At 39.1% G+C, this 21,296-nt stretch overlaps 1 protein-coding gene across 1 annotated transcript in view; it reads left to right on the forward strand.

The window, feature by feature from the left end:
- ZNF280D (zinc finger protein 280D) overlaps window positions 1-21,296 on the forward strand; it is a 185,383-nt gene that overhangs the window by 152,123 nt on the left and 11,964 nt on the right. The window contains exon 23 of the transcript XR_011568657.1: window positions 4,022-5,989. The gene's annotated coding sequence lies outside the window, so the exon portion shown is untranslated. The remainder of the gene's footprint in view (window positions 1-4,021; window positions 5,990-21,296) is intronic.

Consider the following 21,296-nt stretch of genomic DNA (forward strand, 5'->3'; position numbering starts at 1 on the left):
ATTACCATATGTAAAATAGATAGCCAACAGGAATTTGCTGTATGCCTCAGGAAACTCAAACAGGGGCTCTTTTTCAACCTAGAGGGGTGGGGTGGGGAGGGAGATGGGACTGAGCTTTAAAAGGGAGGGAATATATATATGCCTGTGGCTGATTCATATTGAGGTTTGATAGGAAACAATAAATTTCTGTAAAGCAATTATCCTTCAATAAAAAATAAAAAGAACTTTTACAACTCAACAACAAAAAACAACCCACTTAAAAATGGACAAAAGAATAGACATTTCTCCAAAGACGATACTAAATTATCAAGAAGCACATAAAAAGATGCTCCACATCACTAAAATGCTGGCTTAAAACTCAGCATTAAAAAAAAAAAGAATCATGGCATCTGGTCCCATCACTTCATGGCAAATAGAAGGGGGGAAAGTGGAAGCAGTGACAGATTTTATTTTCTTGGTGTCCAAAATCACTGCTCATGGTAACAGCAGCCATGAAATTAAAAGATGCTTGCTCCTTGGAAGGAAAGGTATGACAAACCTAGATAGCATATTAAAAAGCAAAGATATCACTTTGCTGACCAAGATCTGTATAGTTAAAGCTATGGTTTTTCCAGTAGTCATGTATACATGTGAGAGTTGGACCATAAGGAAGGTTGAGCACCAAAGAATTTATGCTTTGGAATTGTGGTGCTAATGAAGACTCTTGAGAGTCCCTTAGTCTGCAAGGAGATCCAACTAGTCAATTCTAAAGAAAATAATCCAAGAATATTCATTGGAAGTACTGATGCTGAAACTCCAATACTTTGCTCATCTGGTGCAAAGAGCTGACTCATTGGAAAAGATCCTGATGCTGGGAAAGATTGAAAGCAAAAGGATAAGGGGGCAGCAGAGGATGAGATGGTTATAAAGGATCACCAACTCAATGGACATGAATCTGAGCAAACTCCAGGAGATAGTGAAAAACAAGGAAGCCTGGCATGCCGCAGTCCATGGGATAGCAAAGAGTTGGACATGACTTAGCGACTGAACAACAACAACTCAAACTCACAATAGGATAGCACCTGAAATCCATTGGGATATCTGCTGCCCAAAAAACAGAACATAGCAAGTGTTGACAAAGTTGTGGAGAAATTGGAGCACTTGTGGACTCTTGGTGGGAATATAAAATGGTACAACCACTATGAGAAATAGTGCTTCCTTAAAAAATTAAAAATAGAATTGCCGTCAGATCAGATCAGATCAGTCGCTCAGTCGTGTCTGACTCTTTGCGACCCCATGAATTGCAGCATGCCAGGCCTCCCTGTCTATCACCAACTCCTGGAGTTCACTGAGACTCATGTCCATCGAGTCAGTGATGCCATCCAGCCATCTCATCCTCTGTCGTCCCCTTCTCCTCCTGCCCCCAATCCCTCCCAGCATCAGAGTCTTTTCCAATGAGTCAACTCTTCACATGAGGTGGCCAAAGTACTGGAGTTTCAGCTTTAGCATCATTCCTTCCAAAGAAATCCCAGGGCTGCTCTCCTTCAGAATGGACTGGTTGGATCTCCTTGCAGTCCAAGGGACTCTCAAGAGTCTTCTCCAACACCACAGTTCAAAAGCATCAATTCTTCGGTGCTCAGCCTTCTTCACAGTCCAACTCTCACATCCATACATGACCACTGGAAAAACCATAGCCTTGACTAGATGAACCTTTGTTGGCAAAAGTAATGTCTCTGCTTTTGAATATGCTATCTAGGTTGGTCATAACTTTCCTTCCAAGGAATAAGTGTCTTTTAATTTCACGGCTGCAGTCACCATCTGTAGTGATTTTGGAGCCCAGAAAAATAAAGTCTGACACTGTTTCCACTGTTTCCCCATCTATTTCCCATGAAGTGATGGGACCAGATGCCATGATCTTACTTTTCTGAATTTTGAGCTTTAAGCCAACTTTTTCACTTTCCACTTTCACTTTCATCAAGAGGCTTTTGAGTTCCTCTTCACTTTCTGCCATAAGGGTGGTGTCATCTGCATATCTGAGGTTATTGATATTTCTCCCAGCAATCTTGATTCCAGCTTGTGTTTCTTCCAGTCCAGCGTTTCTCATGATGTGCTCTCCATATAAGTTAAATAAACAGGGTGACAATATACAGCCTTCATGAACTCCTTTTCCTATTCGGAACCAGTCTGTTGTTCCATGTCCAGTTCTAACTGTTGCTTCCTGACCTGCATACAAATTTCTCAAGAGGCAGATCAGGTGGTCTGGGATTCCCATCTCTTTCAGAATTTTCCACAGTTTATTGTGATCCACACAGTCAAAGGCTTTGGCATAGTCAATAAAGCAGAAATAGATGCTTTTCTGGAACTCTCTTGCTTTTTCCATGATCCAGCGGATGTTGGCAATTTGATCTCTGGTTCCTCTGCCTTTTCTAAAACCAGCTTGAACATCAGGAAGTTCACGGTTCACATACTGTTGAAGCCTGGCTTGGAGAATTTTGAGCATTACTTTGCTAGTGTGTGAGATGAGTGCAATTGTGCGGTAGTTTGAGCATTCTTTGGCATTGCCTTTCTTTGGGATTGGAATGAAAACTGACCTTTTCCAGTCCTGTGGCCACTGCTGAGTTTTCCAAATTTGCTGGCATATTGACTACAGCACTTTCACAGCATCATCTTTCAGGACTTGGAATAGCTCAACTGGAATTCCATCACCCCCACTAGCTTTGTTCGTAGTGATGCTTTCTAAGGCCTACTTGACTTCATATTCCAGGATGTCTGGCTCTAGGTGAGTGATCACACCATCGTGATTATCTGGGTCATGAAGATCTTTTTTGTACAGTTCTTCTGTGTATTCTTGCCACCTCTTCTTAATATCTTCTGCTTCTGTTAGGTCCATACCATTTCTGTCCTTTATCGAGCCCATCTTTGCATGAAAAGTTCCTTTGGTATCTCTGATTTTCTTGAAGAGATCCCTAGACTAGGGATCTCTTCAAGAAAATCAGAGATACCAAAGGAACTTCACGAAAATCAGAGAATTGCCATATGATCCTGCAATTCTACATCTGGATCTATACCCAAAATATTTAAAGGCAGGATCTTGAAGAGATAGATGTATTCCCAAGTTCATAACAGCATTGTTTACAATACCCAAACGGTGGAAGCAACCCAAGTGTCCACTGATATACACATTCAGTGGAATATTACTCTAAAAAAGAATGAAGCTCTGGCACATGCTACATCATGGATGAACCTTGAGGACATTATGGTAAGAGAAATAAAGTGATTACAAAAAGACAAACATTATATGATTCCACCTATATAAGATACTTAGAATGGGGCTTCCCTGGCAGCTCACGGTAAAGAATATGCCTCCAATGCAAGAGACTTGGGTTGGGTCCCTGAGATGGCATGGGTCCCTAGTGGAGGGCATGGCAACCCTCTTCAGTATTCTTGCCTGGAGAATCCTATGGACAGAGGAGCCTGGAGGAGTACAGTCCCTGGGGTCACAAGGAGCTGGACATGACTGAAGTGACTGAACACAAACACAAGGTACTTAGAGTAGTCAAAATAAACAAATTGAAAGTAGAATGGCTGTTGCCAGAGGGTAGAGGGAAGGGATAATGAGGAGTTATCATTTACTGGGTATAGAGTTTCAATTTTGCAAGATGAAAAGTATTTTGGAGATTGATTACTCAATAGAGTGAACATATATAACACTACTGGACTACATATGCTTAAAGATGGTAAATTTTGTAATGTATGTGTGCATGCATGCTAAGTTGCTTCAGTAGTATCTGACTCTTTGAGACTGTGTGGACTATAGCCCACCAGACTCCTTTGTCCATGGGATTCTCTGGGCAAGAATACTGGAATGTGTTGTCATGCCTTCCTCCAGGGGATCTTCTTGACCCAGAGATCGAACCCTCATCTCTTTACATCTCCTGCACTGGCAGGCAGGTTCTTTACCACTAACGTCACCTGGGAAGCCCTCTTAATGTATGTCTTGTTTTAGTCACTCAGTCATGTCCAACTCTTTGTGACCCCACAGGTCTTCTCTGTCCATGGAATTCTCCATGCAAGAATACTGGAGTGGACTGCCATTCCCTTCTCCAGAGGATCTTCCTGACCTGGGGATTGAATCCTGGTTTCCTGCATTGCAGGGAGATTCTTTACCGGTTGAACTACAGGGAAGTCCTGTAATGTATACATTACCATAATTTTAAAAACTCTGTACAATAGGTGACTTTTGAGAGGTAGGATGGGGTTTTGGTGAGGAAGAGCCATACCCATTTGTCGTCATTTTACCCATTTTCTACAATGTTAATGGAATTTTGGGAGTTCAGCAAAATTGTAAATTTAAAGTGTTGTATAGATATTTGTTTTTTGACTTTTTGGAAGGAGATAATATTCAAATACCAATGTGGGAAGGATAGGGTGAAATCAGGAAAACCTGATGGCAATAGAAAGCTATGGGGAACAGTTATAACAGTCAAATTTAATCAAACTCATGGGGTTGGACTCCAGCCTCTAAGAATATTTGCAAATTAGCTTCAATAATTTATCAAGGAAATCTTTCTCACTTTTCCAGTGTCTCTAAGATTGAGAAATACAGCAATAACTCAATTCAAACAACTGACATCTTGGTATGCTCACATTATTGTGATTCTCAAGAGCTTTCAGTTTACCTGGACTCACTGTACCTCTCAGTTTATTTTGTATCCAGTATTGGAACTGGACATGGATTATTTTCTTTCTCCCGTTTTAGGTCAACCTCAGCCTCATACTATTACATAGCATTATCCAACTTACAGATTTAGACAAGTGAAGTCCAAAGTACATTCTACCTGGGGAAGAGGAAAAGTGGTAGAAAACTGGAAGAGAGATGGAGGGAATGAGCATCCATTGAGTATATCTCTAACGCGGTACTGTTGATTTTAAAAAGGTTGTATCATTTAATATTTGTGAAAACTCTATGAGGTATATATTGCCATTTTCTGTTGTATAAATTAATAAAAAGAGACTTGGAAAGCTTCAATAACATTCCCAAAGTTAACTCGAACAGAATAAGAAAATTGAATTTAGAATTCAGGTGGTCTAAGTCTGTTCAGAGGTTGTTTTCTGACCTTCCAGGGGTGGTTAGCCCTGAGCTTAGCTTAATTTTAACCAGAATATTGTCAGAAATTGACTTTTGATTAAGATAAGAATGTATCACTAGATTTACTAATTTCTTCATGCATATTTTTCCAGTTGCTGTGACAAAGATGCTTTACCAAGTGGAGAACTGATCCACACTTTGCCAACAGGAAATAGGATTCACACTCTACAGTTGCTTCTAGTGCCTAACTATACTATGAGAGGATAAACAGATTCAAATTCTGTATTTTGAAATTTCGAGCTGTAGGATAAAACATCACAAATTCAGTGCTGATTATGTTTAGATGTTAAGTCTATTCTTGCTGCCAAATGACAAAACAAAATAGTGATGATCATTGAATTTGCACCAAGGCACTCTTTGTGCTTACTTATTCATGAATGCTACACTGATTTTTTTTTCCCAACTCATAAAAGGTTTATAAGAATACAAGAGGGAACATACTGAAAAGTTTTTAAATATTTAGTAATTGAATGGCAAGTTTTCAAATTATGCAAGAAAATTAAAGCCGTCTTTCTTGTTCAATGCAACAAACCTGCATTAGAATTTTGAAGTAGTTCGTTGCTTAAAGAGATCAAACTCCTGTGTTTAGAATTTGCTTCTTTTATGTGGGGATTTGGAAAAGAGTCAATATGTTTCTAAATCTACATAAGGCAAGCGTTTGTTAGAATATCACTTCCTCCAATTTCTCTATCCCAAGCTGACCTATTTAACTGACCACTCTCTAAACTTGTGTTTTCACTTATTGTGAGAAGCACTTGACCATTGAGATGACTGTTAGCTACTAATACTTGAAGAAAGAAAGATACTTCAAACTTCATTCTTTGCAGTATCCAGAGCAGTGCTTCTCAACATTGGTTACAGGTAGGAACCAAATTGTAAGTTAATTATATGTGTCATCTTGACTGGGCTGTGATCCCCAGATATTTGGATAAACATATTTCTTGGTGTGTCTGTGAGGATGTTTCTAGACAAGATTAACATTTTATGGATAGATTGAGTAAAGTGGGTTGTCCTCCCCAATATGGGTGATCCTCATCCAATCCACCAAAGGCCTGAATAAAACAAAAGGTAGAGATGGAAATCTTTCTCAGCTACCTATTCTGAATCAGCTAATGTTCCCTGAGCAAATGTAAATCTCTGAATTCTTATCCTCTCTTCTCAATCTATATCTAGTATTTCTTCAATATCTTGTATATTTTTAGATGCTTTTAAGAATCTAATTTTTTTATTGTAGCACTTTTAAAGTTGTCTTCAATAGGAAGATTGATTAATCTTCTAGTTCCCCAGAAGGGGAACTTCTGTTGACACTTAAATTAGGAATTGGGGTTTTAATGTTTTTACAGTGGCTTGGCTAACTTTAGGATACAGCCTTGAATTCAAAAGGAACTGGAACTAAGCACTCTGAAAAAATGTAGGATAACACAAAGGGGATCATAGTTTATATTTCTATGAAAAGGAAACTAGAAAAACTTCATTCATGAAATTTTGGGAGGATGCAAAGTAGCTAGTCACTTGCCTAGTTTTATGACTTGGATATGCTTCAAATTTTAAGAAATTGAGATCTTAACACCATTCCCACCAGTGGTCTCATTGAGGGGTAGTATAGAGGATTGAATTTATAATATCCCATAGGTGGCTCAGTGGTTAAAGAATCCACTTGCCAATGCAGGAGACACATGAGACATGGTTTTGATTACTGGGTTGGGAAGATCCCCTGGAGAAGGAAGTGGCAACCCACACCATTATTCTTGCCTGGGAAATCCCATGGACAGAGGAGCCTGGTGGGTGACTGTCCATATTCCTGCTCCTGTGTGCTCAGTCCTCTCTGATTCTTCACGACCCCATGGACTGTAGCCCACCAGGCTCCTCTGTTCATGGGATTTTTCCAGCAAGAATACTGGAATGCGTTGCCATTTCCTTTTCCAGGGGATTGTCCCCACCCAGGCATCAAACTCGTGTCTCTGGTGTTTCCTGCATTGCAGGTGAACTCTTTAATGCTGAGACACACAGGGGAAGCCAAGGCTACAGTCCATGGGGGTCACCAAAGAGTAGGACATGGCTTAGGGACTAAATAACAACAATATAGTGTAAGACCTTAATTTAAAATTATCCATAACTATTACAATTTGGGACACCCAGCAGGGAAGAAAAGAAACTGTAAAATTGCTTCATGGAAACCTTTTCATGTTACCAGACACAATAAACTAGAGAATTAACAGGCTAAGAACTTGAGGTAACAGAGCAGTTTTATAAAGTCTACAAATTTGTTTTAATGATCAAAAAGAGGAAAGGAGTAGTAAAAATCACATTGATGTACAAACCACTGTGAAAAAGAGGCAAATATTTAAAAGAACCAAGTATATCTTTATTAATGAATATAGTCATTACAGTCATAGGAATTTAAAACACAGAAATTGTTTAAATAGTGAAAAGAGAACTAGTGACCTAAAAATAAATCTCTGGATATTATGAAAACACAGATTAAAAATATAGAATGCACAAAAAAGACAGGTTATAAGACATGAAACGTATAATTAGCAGGTTGAACATATCTCAAAACAGCTCCACAAGGAAAGAAAACAGATGCATCAATGTTTGAGGAGAAAACGTCTGCAAATTTTCTAGAATTGAAGTAATAACACACACACACCAAAAGAAAAGACATGAGTCTTCAAACTGAAGGTACACCAAGTTCCCTTTTCTGTAATTCAAATGAAATGCAGAAGTAGAGAATACAAAAGACAGATGGAAAAATTTAGAATATACCAAAAATGAAACCACAGAGAGAAACTGCAAGATGAGGGAGCAGAAGGACATGCACTCATATTCTCCTATGAGAACTCCAAAATAGCAACTAATCGCTGAACAACCATTGACAGGAGAATGTTCAGTTCAGTTCAGTTCAGTCGCTCAGTCGTGTCTGACTCTGCGACCCCATGGACTACAACACGTCAGGCCTCCCTGTCCATCACCTACTCACAGAGTTTACTCAAACTCATGTCTATTGAGTTGGTGATGCCATCCAACCATCTCATCCTCTGTCATCTCCTTCTCCTCCCACCTTCAATCTTTCCCAGAATCAGGGTCTTTTCAAATGAGTCAGCTTTTTGCATCAGGTGGCCAAAGTATCGGAGTTTCAGCTTCAACATCAGTCCTTCCAATGAATATTCAGGACTGATTTCCTTTAGGATAGACTGGTTGGATTTCCTTGCAGTCCAAGGGACTCTCAAGAGTCTTCTCCAACACTACAGTTCAAAAGCATCAGTTCTTCAGCACTCAGCTTTCTTTATAGTCCAACTCTCACATCCATACATGACTACTGGAAAAACAATAGCCTTGACCAGGTGGACTTTTGTTGGCAAAATAATGTCTCTGCTTTTTAATATGCTATCTAAGTTGGTCATAACTTTCCTTCCAAGGAGTAAGTGTCTCAATTTCATGGCTGCAGTCACCATCTGCAGTGATTTTGGAGCCCCCAAAATAAGATCTGCCACTGTTTCCACTGTTTCCCCATCTATTTGCCATGAAGTGATGGGACCAGATGCCATGATCTTGCTTTTCTGAATGCTGAGCTTTAAGCCAACTTTTTCACTCTCCTCTCTCACTTTCATCAAGAGGCTCTTTAGTTCTTCATAAGGGTGTTCTTTAGTTCTTCTGCCATAAGGGTAGTGTCATCTGCATATCTGAGGTTATTGATATTTCTCCTGACAAACTTGATTCCAGCTTTTGCTTCCTCCAGCCTAGCGTTTCTCATGATGTACTCTGCATATAAGTTAAATAAGCAGGGTGACAATGTATAGCCTTGACGTACTCCTTTTCCTATTTGGAACTAGTCTGTTGTTCCATGCCCAGTTCTAACTGTTGCTTCCTGACCTGCATATTGGTTTCTCAAGAGGCAGATCAGGTGGTCTGGTATTCCCATCTCTTTCACAATTTTCCACAGTTTATTGTGATCCACACAGTCAAAGGCTTTGGCATAGTCAATAAAGCAGAAGTAGATGTTTTTCTGAAACTCTCTTGCTTTTTTGATGATCCAACAGATATTGGCAATTTGATCTCTGGTTCCTCTGCCTTTTCTAAATTCAGCTTAAACATCTGGAAGTTCACGGTTCACATACCGTTGAAGCCTGGCTTGGAGAATTTTGAGCATTACTTTGCTAGTGTGTGAGATGAGTGCAATTGTGTGGTAGTTTGAACATTCTTTGGCATTGCCTTTCTTTAGGATTGGAATGAAAAGTGACCTTTTCCAGTCCTGTGGCCACTGCTGAGTTTTCTAAATTTGCTGACATATTGAGTGCAGCACTTTCAGCATCATCTTTCAGGACTTGGAATAGCTGAACTGGAATTCCATCACCTCCACTAGCTTTGTTCATAGTGATACTTCCTAAGGCCCACTTGACTTCACATTCCAGGATGTCTGACTCTAGGTGAGTGATCACACCGTCCTAATCATCTGAGTCATGAAGATCCCTTTTGTACAGTTCCTCTGTTTATTCTTGCCACCTCTTCTTAATATCTTCTGCTTCTGTTAGGTTCATGAATCAAGGTAAACTGCTGCTGCTAAGTCGCTTCAGTCATGTCCGACTCTGTGTGACCACATAGATGGCAGCCCACCAGTCTCCCCCATCCCTGGTATTCTCCAGGCAAGAACACTGGAGTGTGTTGCCATTTCCTTCTCCAATGCATGAAAGAGAAAAGTGAAAGTGAAGTCGCTCAGTTGTGTCCAACTCTCAGCAACCCCATGGACTGCAGCCCACCAGACTCCTCCATCCATGGGATTGTTGAGGCAAAAGTACTGCAGTGGGTTGCCATTTCCTTCTCCCAAGATAAACTGGACATGATCAAATAGGAGATGGCAAGAGTAAACATTGACATTTTAGAAATCAGTAAACCAAAATGGACTGGAATGGGAGAATTTAATTCAAATGAGCATCATATCCACTACTGTGGACAAAAATGCCGTAGAAGAAGTGGAGTCAATGAAAGTCAATTAAAGAGTCTGAAATGCAGTTTTGGGTGCAGTCTCAAGAATGACAGAATGATCTTGGTTTGTTTCCAAGGCAAACCATTCAATATCACAGCAATCCAACTCTATGCCCCAACCACTAATGCTGAAGAAGTTGAAGTTGAATGGTTCTATGAAGACCTACAAGACTTAGAACTAACACCAAAGGAAAGATGTCCTTTTCATTATAGAGGACTGGAATGAAAAAGTAGGAAGTCAAGAGATACCTGGAGTAACAGGCAAGTTTGACCTTGGAGTACAAAATGAAGCAGGGCAAAGGCTAACCGAGTTTTGTCATGAAAACGCACTGGTCATAACAAACACCATCTTCTAACAACACAAGAAACAAGTCTACAAGTGGGCATCACCAGATGGTCAATACCAAAATCAGATTGATTATATTCTTTTCAGTCAAAGATGGAGAAGCTCTATACAGTCAGCAGAAACAAAACTGGGAGCAGACTGTGGCTCAGATCGTGAACTCATTGCCAAATTCAGACATAAATTGAAGAAAGTAGAGAAAACCACTGGATTATTCAGGTATGACCTAAATCAAATCCCTTACGATTATACAGTGGAAGTGACAAGTAAATTCGAGGGATTAAATCTGATAGAGTGCCAGAAGAACTATGGATGGAGATTTGTAACATTGTACAGGAGGTGGTGATCAAAACCATCCCCAAGAAAAAGAAATGAGAAAAGGCAAAATGGTTGCTTAACAAGGCCTTACAAATAGCTGAGAAAAGAAGAGAAGCAAAGGTGAAGGAGAAAAGGAAAGACATACCCATCTGAATGCTGAGTTCGAAAGAATAGCAAGGAGAGCTAAGAAAGCCTTCCTAAGTGATCAATGCAAAGTAGAGGAAAACAATAGAATGGGAAACACTAGAGAGCTCTTCAAGAAAATTAGAGATACCAGGGGTACATTTCATGCAAAGATGGGCACAATAAAGGACACAAACAGTATAGACCTAATAGAAGCAGAAGATATTAAGAAGAGGTAGCAATAATACATTATATAATTATTATTATATATTATAATATATCCTAAAGAAGGAAATGACAACCCACTCCAGTACTCTTGCCTGGAAAATTCCATGGACTGAGGAGCCTGGTAGGCTACGGTCCATGGGTTTGCCAAGGGTCGGACATGACTGAGCGACTTCACAGAGAGAGCAAGAATACACAGATGAACTAAACAAAAAAATATCTTAATGACCCAGATAGTCATGATGGTGTGTTCACTCACCTAGAGCTGGATATCCTGGAGTTTTCAAAGTCAAGTGGACCTTAGGAAGCATCACTACAAACAAAGTTAGTGGAGGTGATGGAATTCCAGCTGATCAATCTCAAGTCCTAAAAGATGATGCTGTTAAAGTGCTGCCTTCAATATGCCAGCAAATTTGGAAAACTCAGCACTGGCCACAGGACTGGAAAAGGTCAGTTTTCATTCCAATCCCAAAGAAGGGCAAAAGAATGCTCAGACTACAGCACAATTGCACTCATCTCACTTGCTAGCAAAGTAATGCTAAAAATTCTCCAAGCCAGGCTTCAGCAGTACATGAACTGAGATCTTCCAGATATACAAGCTGGATTTGGAAAAGGCAGAGGAACCAGAGATCAAATTGCCAATATCCGTTGGATCATAGAAAAGGCAAGAAAATGCCATTAGAAAAGCATCTACTACTGCTTCATTGATTCCACTAAAGCCTTTGACTGTGTAGATCACAAAAAATGTGGAAAATTCTTCAAGAGATGGGAATACCAGACCACCTTGCCTGCCTCTTGAGAAATCTGTATGCAGATCAAGAAACAACAGTTAGAAGCAGACTTGGAACAACTGACTGGTTCCAAATTGGGAAAGGAGTACTTAGGCTGTATATTGTCACCTTGCTTATTTAACTTACATGCAGAGTATATCATGTGAAATGCTGGACTGGATGAAGCAAAAGCTGAAATCAAGATTGTAGGGAGAAATATCAGTGACCTTAGATATGCAGATGACATCATCCTTATGAAAGAAAACGAAGAGGAACTAAAGAGCCTCTTGATGAAAATGAAGGAGTAGAGTGAAAGAGCTGGCTTAAAACTCAACATTCAAAAAACTAAGATCATGGCATCTGGTCCCATCACTTCATGGCAAATAGATGAGGAAACAGTGACAGACTTATTTTCTTGGGCTTCAAAATCACTGTAGATGGTGACTGCAGCCATGAAATTAAAAGATACTTGGTCCTTGGAAGAAAAGCTATGGCCAGCCTAGACAGCATATTAAAAAGCAGAGATATTACTTTGCTGACAAGGGTCTGAATAGTCAAAACTATGGTTTTCCAGTAGTTATGTATGGATGTGAGATTTGGACCATAAAGAAGGCTGACTGCTGAAGAATTGATACTTTTGAACTATAGTGTTAGAGAAGACTTTTGAGAGTTGCTTGGACAGCAAGGAGATCAAGCCAGTGAATCCTAAAGGAAATCAGTCCTGAATATTCATTGTAAAGACTGATGCTGAAGCTGAAGCTCCAATACTTTGGCCACCTTAGGTGGAAAACTGACTCACTGGAAAAGACCCCTGATGCTGGGAAAGATTGAAGGTGGGAGGAGAAGAGTACAACGGAGGATGAGATGGTTTGATGGCATCACCGACTCAATGGACATGAGTTTGACCAAGCTTTGGGAGTTGGTGATGGACAGGGAAGCCTGGCATGTTGTAGTCCATGGGGTCACAAAGAATTAGACACGACTGAGTGATTGAACTGAACTGAACTGAACAAGAAAAGACAGTGTATTTATAGTGGAAAAAAATTCAACTGACTGACTGAAGACTTGTTATATTGATGGTCATAAGATGATAGAATAATAATTTCAACATATTGAGAAAAAGTAACTGTCAGTCTATAACTCTTACCCAGATGAATTATCTTCAAGAATAAAGAAAAAAGAAAATCCCTTTCAAACAACCAAAGAATAAGTTTACTGCACTCAGATCCTTGAAGAAAATTTTATAAAAGTAAATACTTTAGGAAACTAAAACCAGAGTAAAGTGTGGGCTTGTAAGAATAATATGAGCAAAACAATATATAAATTAATAGTTGACTATATACAAAAGAAAAGGAAGCATCCTTATTATGGAGCTTGGAAAACAATACAGTGAAACTTGAGAAACAACCCAAATTAACATGGATAGTAAAGCTTGTAATCAGAGTCCTTACATTCTAAGGAGGAAGAAACATTGACTAATTTTAGATTTTCAGTCAAGTACAATCAGAATCCCTTAAATCCCTAGAGGGGAAATGTGAGTAAAGAAATTTCAGTCAATCAAAAATAAATAAATAAAATAAAATAGGCAAAGTCAGAGAGGGAACAAATAAAAAGCCCAGGAACAAGAAAATATAATACAATATGGTAGGAATTAAACCAAATATGTGAGTGATCATGATAAATGAAAATGGATTAAACTGGTCTTTTGAAATACAAAGATTATTAAATAGGATTTCAAAATACCATCTAGCTATATGTTTTATACAAAGAACTCAACTACAATATTATGACACAGAAAATGAAGAGGACTTGAGGAAATTGTTGTGATAATGACCCCATTAGTAAGCAGGCTGGGGAGGTCATGGAAAACTCCTAATCTGCTGGATTTGTAGACAAATGGTGATTTTTGTTTACTGACCTTGTGACTAAAAAAGATTTGTTCTCCAGCCTTCCAATTTTAACATATTCATTTAGAACAGAAGCATTATCAACTCTTCAATATTTGAAGAAATGACTATGGACAAAGGGTGTCTTTTGGGTTTTCACATGCCAGTCTGGAAATGGTACCAAGGTTCATTTACTACTTGTACCCTTCTGTAGTCTAATTCAAAATGTGCAAGCTCATTCTACTCAAAATGTACAAACTCATTCTACCTCAGTCCTAATGAACTAGATCTGCAGTGCAATCAGAAAATAATTACCAATCATTCCTTGGAGGATGCCATAAAACTACAAAAAGATTTTGTTATGTTAGAGGGTTTTAAATAGGGTAGCTAAATATAATACTGTTAAGTTCATTTCACTGATGCTAAAAGATTAAATTTTCTTAGTATCCTATGTAATTATGTTTTTTACTTGGAGTTATTTTCACCTAATATAAATATGACACAGGTATTAAATAGTCTATCTGAAATAGTGATACTTAGCATTTGGTTTATTACAGTACTAAGCTGAGCAATTACTTATCTTTCTCAGGATGAGATACAGATAGAAGATAGATGCACATTCGTTTCTCAGGACAAGATTCAAATATTATCAACTTAAAAATATTATTACATATGACTACAAAGATTAAGGGAATAAAATACTACCTATCAGTTCAGTTCACTTCAGTCACTCAGTCGTGTCCGACTCTTTGTGACCCCATGAATTGCAGCATGCCAGGCCTCCCTGTCCATCACCAACTCCTGAAGTTCACTCAGACTCACGTCCATCGAGTCAGTGATGCCATCCAGCCATCTCATCCTCTGTCGTCCCCTTCTCCTCCTGCCCCCAATCCCTCCCAGCATCAGAGTCTTTTCCAATGAGTCAACTCTTCCCATGAGGTAGTCAAAGTATTGGAGTTTCAGCTTTAGCATCATTCCTTCCAAAGAAATCCCAGGGCTGCTCTCCTTCAGAATGGACTGGTTGGATCTCCTTGCAGTCCAAGGGACTCTCAAGAGTCTTCTCCAACACCACACTTCAAAAGCATCAATTCTTCAGTGCTCAGCTTTCTTCACAGTCCAACTCTCACATCCATACATGACCACTGGAAAAACCATAGCCTTGACTAGATGGACCTTTGTTGGCAAAATAATGTCTCTGCTTTTCAATATGCTATCTAGGATGGTTATAACTTTTCTTCCAAGGAGTGTCTTTTAATTTCATGCCTGCAATCATCATCTGCAGTGATTTTGGAGCCCCCCGCCCAAAAAGTCTGACACTGTTTCCACTGTTTCCCCATCTATTTCCCATGAAGTGATGGGACCAGATGCCATGATCTTAGTTTTCTGAATGTTGAGTTTAAGCCAACCTTTTCACTCTCCACTTTCACTTTCATCAAGAGGCTTTTTAGTTCCTCTTCACTTTCTGCCATAAGGGTGATGTCATCTGCATGTCTGAGGTTATTGATATTTCTCCTGGCAATCTTGATTCCAGCTTGTGCTTCTTCCAGTCCAGAGTTTCTCATGATGTACTCTGCATATAAGTTAAATAAGCAGGGTAACAATATACAGCCTTGACATACTCCTTTTCCTATAGGGAAGCCATATTTAGTGCCTAATAAGAATCTGGTCTTATGTTTATAAGCAGCCATAACAATCCTCATAACAATCCCATGAGCTTGCTGTAGTTATCCCAATGAAGCTAATGAAACTAACTTAAAGGGAGATTAAATAAATTCTCCAGGCTCACACGTTAATAAGGGACAGAGCCAAGATTTGGCCCCCAAGGCCTAGACCTCTGATCTCCCCAACATAGACAATGTTGTTTCTCAGAGGTCACACCATTTAGGATTTATAATACTTGGCAGTGGCCCTCTCTCCCATGGCAGGTACAGGAAGATAGGAGAAACTTTTAAAAGGCTTATTAATAAGAAAAAGTCACTGTCATAAAATAAATTTTGAACATAGCTTTAGAGTCAAGGGAAGCATTTTGTATATCTTCACTTGCTGTAGGGAAATTGATCCAAAGAAAACGAAGGCATTGGTGCACATAATCTTTTTTTTTTTTTTTTTTTTTAAACTTTACAATATTGTATTAGTTTTGCCAAATATCGAAATGAATCCACCACAGGTATACCCGCATTCCCCATCCTGAACCCTCCACCCTTCTCCCTCCCCTCCCCTCCCTCTGGGTCGTCCCAGTGCACCAGCCCCAAGCATCCAGTACCGTGCATCGAACCTGGACTGCACATAATCTTAATAATAGATTTTAAATGATCCTTAGGCCACCAAATACTACTGAAGTGCTTCTAAATTCTAAAATGCTGGTGAAGTTATTTTAAATTTTTCAATCAATTTACAATACATCATTTATATTTATATTCTTAATGTGCTGTGTTTATAATTTATGATATGTTGTGATTCCCTGTGTTAGCAATATGTTTACAAAAAATGTCTTTGGTACTTGGAACATGGTGGGGGTTTAGTCGCTAAGTTGTGTCTGACTCTTGTGACCCCATGGACTATAGCCTGCCAGGCTCTTCTGTTAATGGGATTCTCCAGGCAAGAATACTGAAGTGGGTTGCCATTTCCTTCTCCAGGGGATCTTCCTGACCCAGGAATCAAACCCAGGTCCCTGAATTGCAGGCAGATTCTTTACTGACTGAGCTATAAGCAAAGCTCACTTGGAACATAAGTTTTCTGTTTTAAAATACAAAGAAAAGTTATAGATATATATACATATTGCAGGCAAATAAAGCCTAAATCACAAAGCTGTTTCTAAGTGAAAATACTTATGTTAAAATTCCTAGTATCTCATTGTACAGCAGTGGCCCAATTTCTCCTTTTCAGCTGCTCCCTGATACCTTTCTGATATCTTAACAACAAAAAAGTTGTAGATTTAAAAATAGTGACCTTTACTTTATAATAAGTAGCATTCCTGTTCTTAGACTACTGAAAACACTTAATGAATATAGTATGTAAGTATAGTTAAGTAAATGACAAAAACTCAATGACTTCTCATTACTTTATAACAAGTTGGATTAGTTTTTTTCCCTTGCAGTTAAAAGAGAAGTCTTAGCAGACTTCTCCAAATATATTTTTAAATATGCTTTTTCCTGTTTCCATCATTTTACTTGGGATTTTCAGAACAGTTTTGCTCTCAGGATCTCATGACCTTTAAAAATGAGACCCTTCACTCCCTGTGTCCTATGTCAAAAAGTCTTCTGTGTATGAATTCTACCTCTGTAAATAATTGAGAGTCCTGGTGGCTTTGTTACTCTGCTTGTTAGTATTCAGCTCTCACTAACTTCTCTCTGCCAAAATGGGTTAATAACAAATTGGCTATTATACACTTAAGTGAGTTCTGCATATGAAAAGGATTTTAAAATGTTACAGGAGATATAAATTCAAAAAGTATACAATTATACTGAAAAGCAAGAATATTGCTAAAATACCACTATACCCACTGAATAAACTGGAAGGACATGTCTGAGCTTCACAGCTTTGCTGCCACTAGCAGCCATGAAGTCAGGAGAAGGGTTGGTACTTCAGTAATAATATCCTTGGGGGCATCCCATATACAGGTCACAAATAATTAGACCTGAGTTACAAAGCCACTTGGCCTAACCTACATAATATCAGGGCATGTGACATTTAATAACAGTGTAATTATGCAGCCTTTTAACCTTTTTGAATGCAGCTTCAATTTGAGATAAGAAAAATGACAAATTTACATATTTTTCTTCTGTGAAATTTGCATAAAGCTGAAGAGTTGTATCTGTCATGAATTAATATTGATAGTGAGAGAATAAAATGTTTCATTAGGAACAAGACTGGCTCTAATTCTACTGATTCATTTACTTCTTTTGTACATCTATGTCACACCTTATTTTACCTTTGTAATTTTTCACTTCATTTTAAACTACACAGCAAATTTTCTTAGTGAATCTGAGGTCAGTTAGTTTCTTCATCTGCAAAATGGAAGGATAGTAAAACAGATTGTTTTTTGTTAAATTGTTATTAGAGTATAGTTAACTTATAATGTATTACTTTCAGGTGTACAGCAAAGTGAATCAGTTTTCACTGATTCAGGGAAGCCCCAAGTGGCTCAGTCGGTAAAGAATCTGCCGGCAATGCAGTTTCCATCCCTGGGTCAGGAAGATCCCCTAGAGAAGGGCATGGCAACCCACTCCAGTGTCCGTGCCTGGGGAAGCCTATGGACAGAGGACCCTGGTGGCCTATACTATGGAGTTGCAAGAGTCAGACACAACTTAGCGATTAAAGTGAAGAAAGTTTTAGTTGTTCAGCCGTGTCTGACTCTTTGCAACCTCACGCACTGTAGCCCACCAAGGCTCCTCAGTCCATGGAATTGTCCAGGCAAGAATACTGGAGTGGGTTGCCATGCCCTTCTCCAGAAGTGACTAAACTACTACCATATACATATTCCAGGCAGATTTGTTACCATCTGAGCCACCAGGGAGGGAATTCTCCAAAATATATTTATTTTGTTGTTGTTGTTTAGTCACTAAGTTGTGTCCAACTCTTTGAGACCCCATGAACTGCAGCATGCCAGGCTTCTCTGTCCATCACTATCTCCGTGAGTTTGGTCAAACTCATGTCCACTGAGACAGTGATGCCATCCAACCATGTCATCCTCTGCTGCCCACTTATCCTCTTGCCCTCAATCTTTCCCAGCATCAGGGTCTTTTCCAATGAGTTGGGTCTTCACATCAGGTGGCCAAAGTACTGGAGCTTCAGCTTCAACATCTGTACTTCCAATGAATATTCAGGGTTGATTTTCTCTAGAATTGGTTGATCTCTTTGCTGTCCAGGGGACTCTCAAGAGTCTTCTCCAAAACCACAGTTGGAAAATGTCAATTCTTTGGCACTCAGCCTTCTGTATGGTCCAACTCTCACATCCGTACATGACTACTGGAAAAAAAAATAACTATCACTATATATACCTTTATCAGCAAAGCGATTTCACTTTATATATCCATTCTTTTTCAGATTCTTTTCCATATAGATTATTAGAGAATATTAAGTACAGTTCCCTGTGCTATATAGTAGGTCCTTTTCAGTTATCTATTTTATCCATAGTAGTGTATATATGTCAATCCCAATCTCCTAATTTATCACTTCTCTCCACATTCCCCTTTGGTAACCATAAGTTTGATTTTAAGATCTGTTTCTAATTTGTAAATTGCCGGGAGCCAGCGTGAGGAGCTCCGCCTGTGGCAAAGGTCATGAGGAAGGAGGCTCGACATATGCAAAGGTGGGATCGAGCCTCAGGAGTCCCCCTGGAAATTCTCGAGCGTCTACCCCCATAACCAGAGCCTGCCTACTTTACTACTTTGTGCTCTCACCTACACCTCTGACTTTACGGGGGGCTGTCCCCCACCACCTCTTTCAGAGAAGGAGTTAACTTACAGCTCCAGTTAATAATAATTCCTGGGCTTGACAGGAGTGTTTCAATCTACAAACTCCTCTGAAGGTTCTCTAGCCTGCCTGACAGGCTTGTCTGGCCACATGTGATTGTTCACAGCCTCCCAACCGTGAGAGGCACAAGATGCTTTAAACCTTCTAAAAACAGGTTCTTTAGAGAAGTTAGAAAACTATTAGTATAGTATAGTGGGCTGATTAGAAATTATATTGGTGAAGGGTTTTTCATTTGTTGAGCCAATGTTTACTGCTAAGTCTCCACATCCCCTGCCCTTATACACATTAATGAATATATAGAAGAAGTAAGTATTAATCTTTGGTATTAATCACATTGGACCTTAGGCTAAGCAAATTCTTTTCTTAATTAAAACCCACTGCACCCTCACCCTATAGGAATGTAACTTTATCTGGTACCTTTGGAAGGTGGCGTCTGTTTTAAGAATAATCACCCCTGGAGAAATAAGTGTTCTGGTTGACTGACCGCTGTCACAAGGAGAGGGTCATAAATTGTCAGCAGGCCTCCTGGCCAGAAGGTGATGTAACACCTCTAAGATCTCTGTATACATTTGTATCAAGCACCTGACTTTAATAAAAGTCAGGACTGCTGACCCCGCGTGACTTTTGTATAACATCTCAGTGTATAAAAACAGACCCTGGAAAAATAAAAAATAGGATCAGTTCCTTGAAAGACTGGTCTCCCCATGTTGTTCTTTGTCTCACCTTCTGGCTGAACCCCCATCTGGAACGTGGAGGCTCATCAAGCCTACTAATCATGCCTGGGCTTCTAAGATCTGACCGGGGAGGCCTTAGTGTCTCCTCTCCTTCGGGAGAATGGGAGGACACCTGCGGCCTACGTAGGTGACGTAAATTCCTTGCCTTGGAATTTTACTAGCTTTCCACGCAAACCAAGTTTTTCAGCCTCTTTTCTCCACTGAATTTTCCTACTGAGCTATCCTCATTCTATTACTCTTTATATCTCTAATTAATATTTAATTAAAGCTATCCTATCCTGATCACCGAAGCCGTCTCTCCTTTGAATTTCCTTGGATCCACCGGGGCTTGACTCCGGCAGTAAATAAGTTCATTTGTATCATTTTTTATTAGATTCCACATGTAAGTGATATATGATATTTGTCTTTCTCTGTGTGATTGACTTCACTTAGTATGATAATCTCAAGCTCCATGCATGTTCCTCCAAATGGCATTATTCCATTCTTTTTCATGGCTTAGTTATAGTCCATTGTATATAGGTGCCATAGCTTCTTTATCCATTCTTCTGTCAATGGACATATATGTTGCTTCCATGTCTTGGCTATTGTATACAGTGCTGCAATGAACATTGGGGTGCATGCATCTTTTCACATTATGGTTTTCTCCAGATATATGTCCAGGAATGGGATTTCTGGATCATATTTTAGTTCTATATTTAGTTTTTAAAGGAAACTCCATATTGTTTTCCATAATGGTTGTACCAGTTTACATTCCCATCAACAGTATAGGAGGATTTCGTTTTCTCCATACCCTCTCCAGCATTTATTGTTGGTAGAATTTTTTGTGTTTCCAGTATGCTGCTGTGTTTGTAGACTTTTTGATGATGGCCAGTCTAACCAGTGTGAGATGATACCTCATTGTAATTTTGATTTGCATTTCTGTGATAATTAGTGATGTTGAACATCTTTTCATGTGCTTTTTGGCTATCTGTATGTCTTCTTTGGAGAAATGTCTATTTAGATCTGCTCATTTTCGGATTAGGTGGTTTGTTTTTCTGATTTTGAGCTGGATTTGCTGTTTGTATATTTTGGTGACTAATCCCTTTTCAGTCTCTTCATTTGCAAATATTTTCTCCCATTCTGTGTTGGGTTGTCTTTTCAATTTGTTTATGGTTTCTTTTGCTGTAGAAAAGCTTTTAAGTTTAATTGGCTCCCAGTTGTTTATTTTTGCTTTTATTTTTATTACCCTAGGATGTGGATCAAAAAAGATATTGCTGTGATTTATGTCAGAGAATGTTCTGCCTATGTTTTCCTGTGAGAGTTGAATAGTAT

Source organism: Bos indicus, chromosome 10, assembly GCF_029378745.1.
Source record: "Bos indicus isolate NIAB-ARS_2022 breed Sahiwal x Tharparkar chromosome 10, NIAB-ARS_B.indTharparkar_mat_pri_1.0, whole genome shotgun sequence".
NCBI classification, from domain to species: Eukaryota; Metazoa; Chordata; class Mammalia; order Artiodactyla; family Bovidae; genus Bos; species Bos indicus.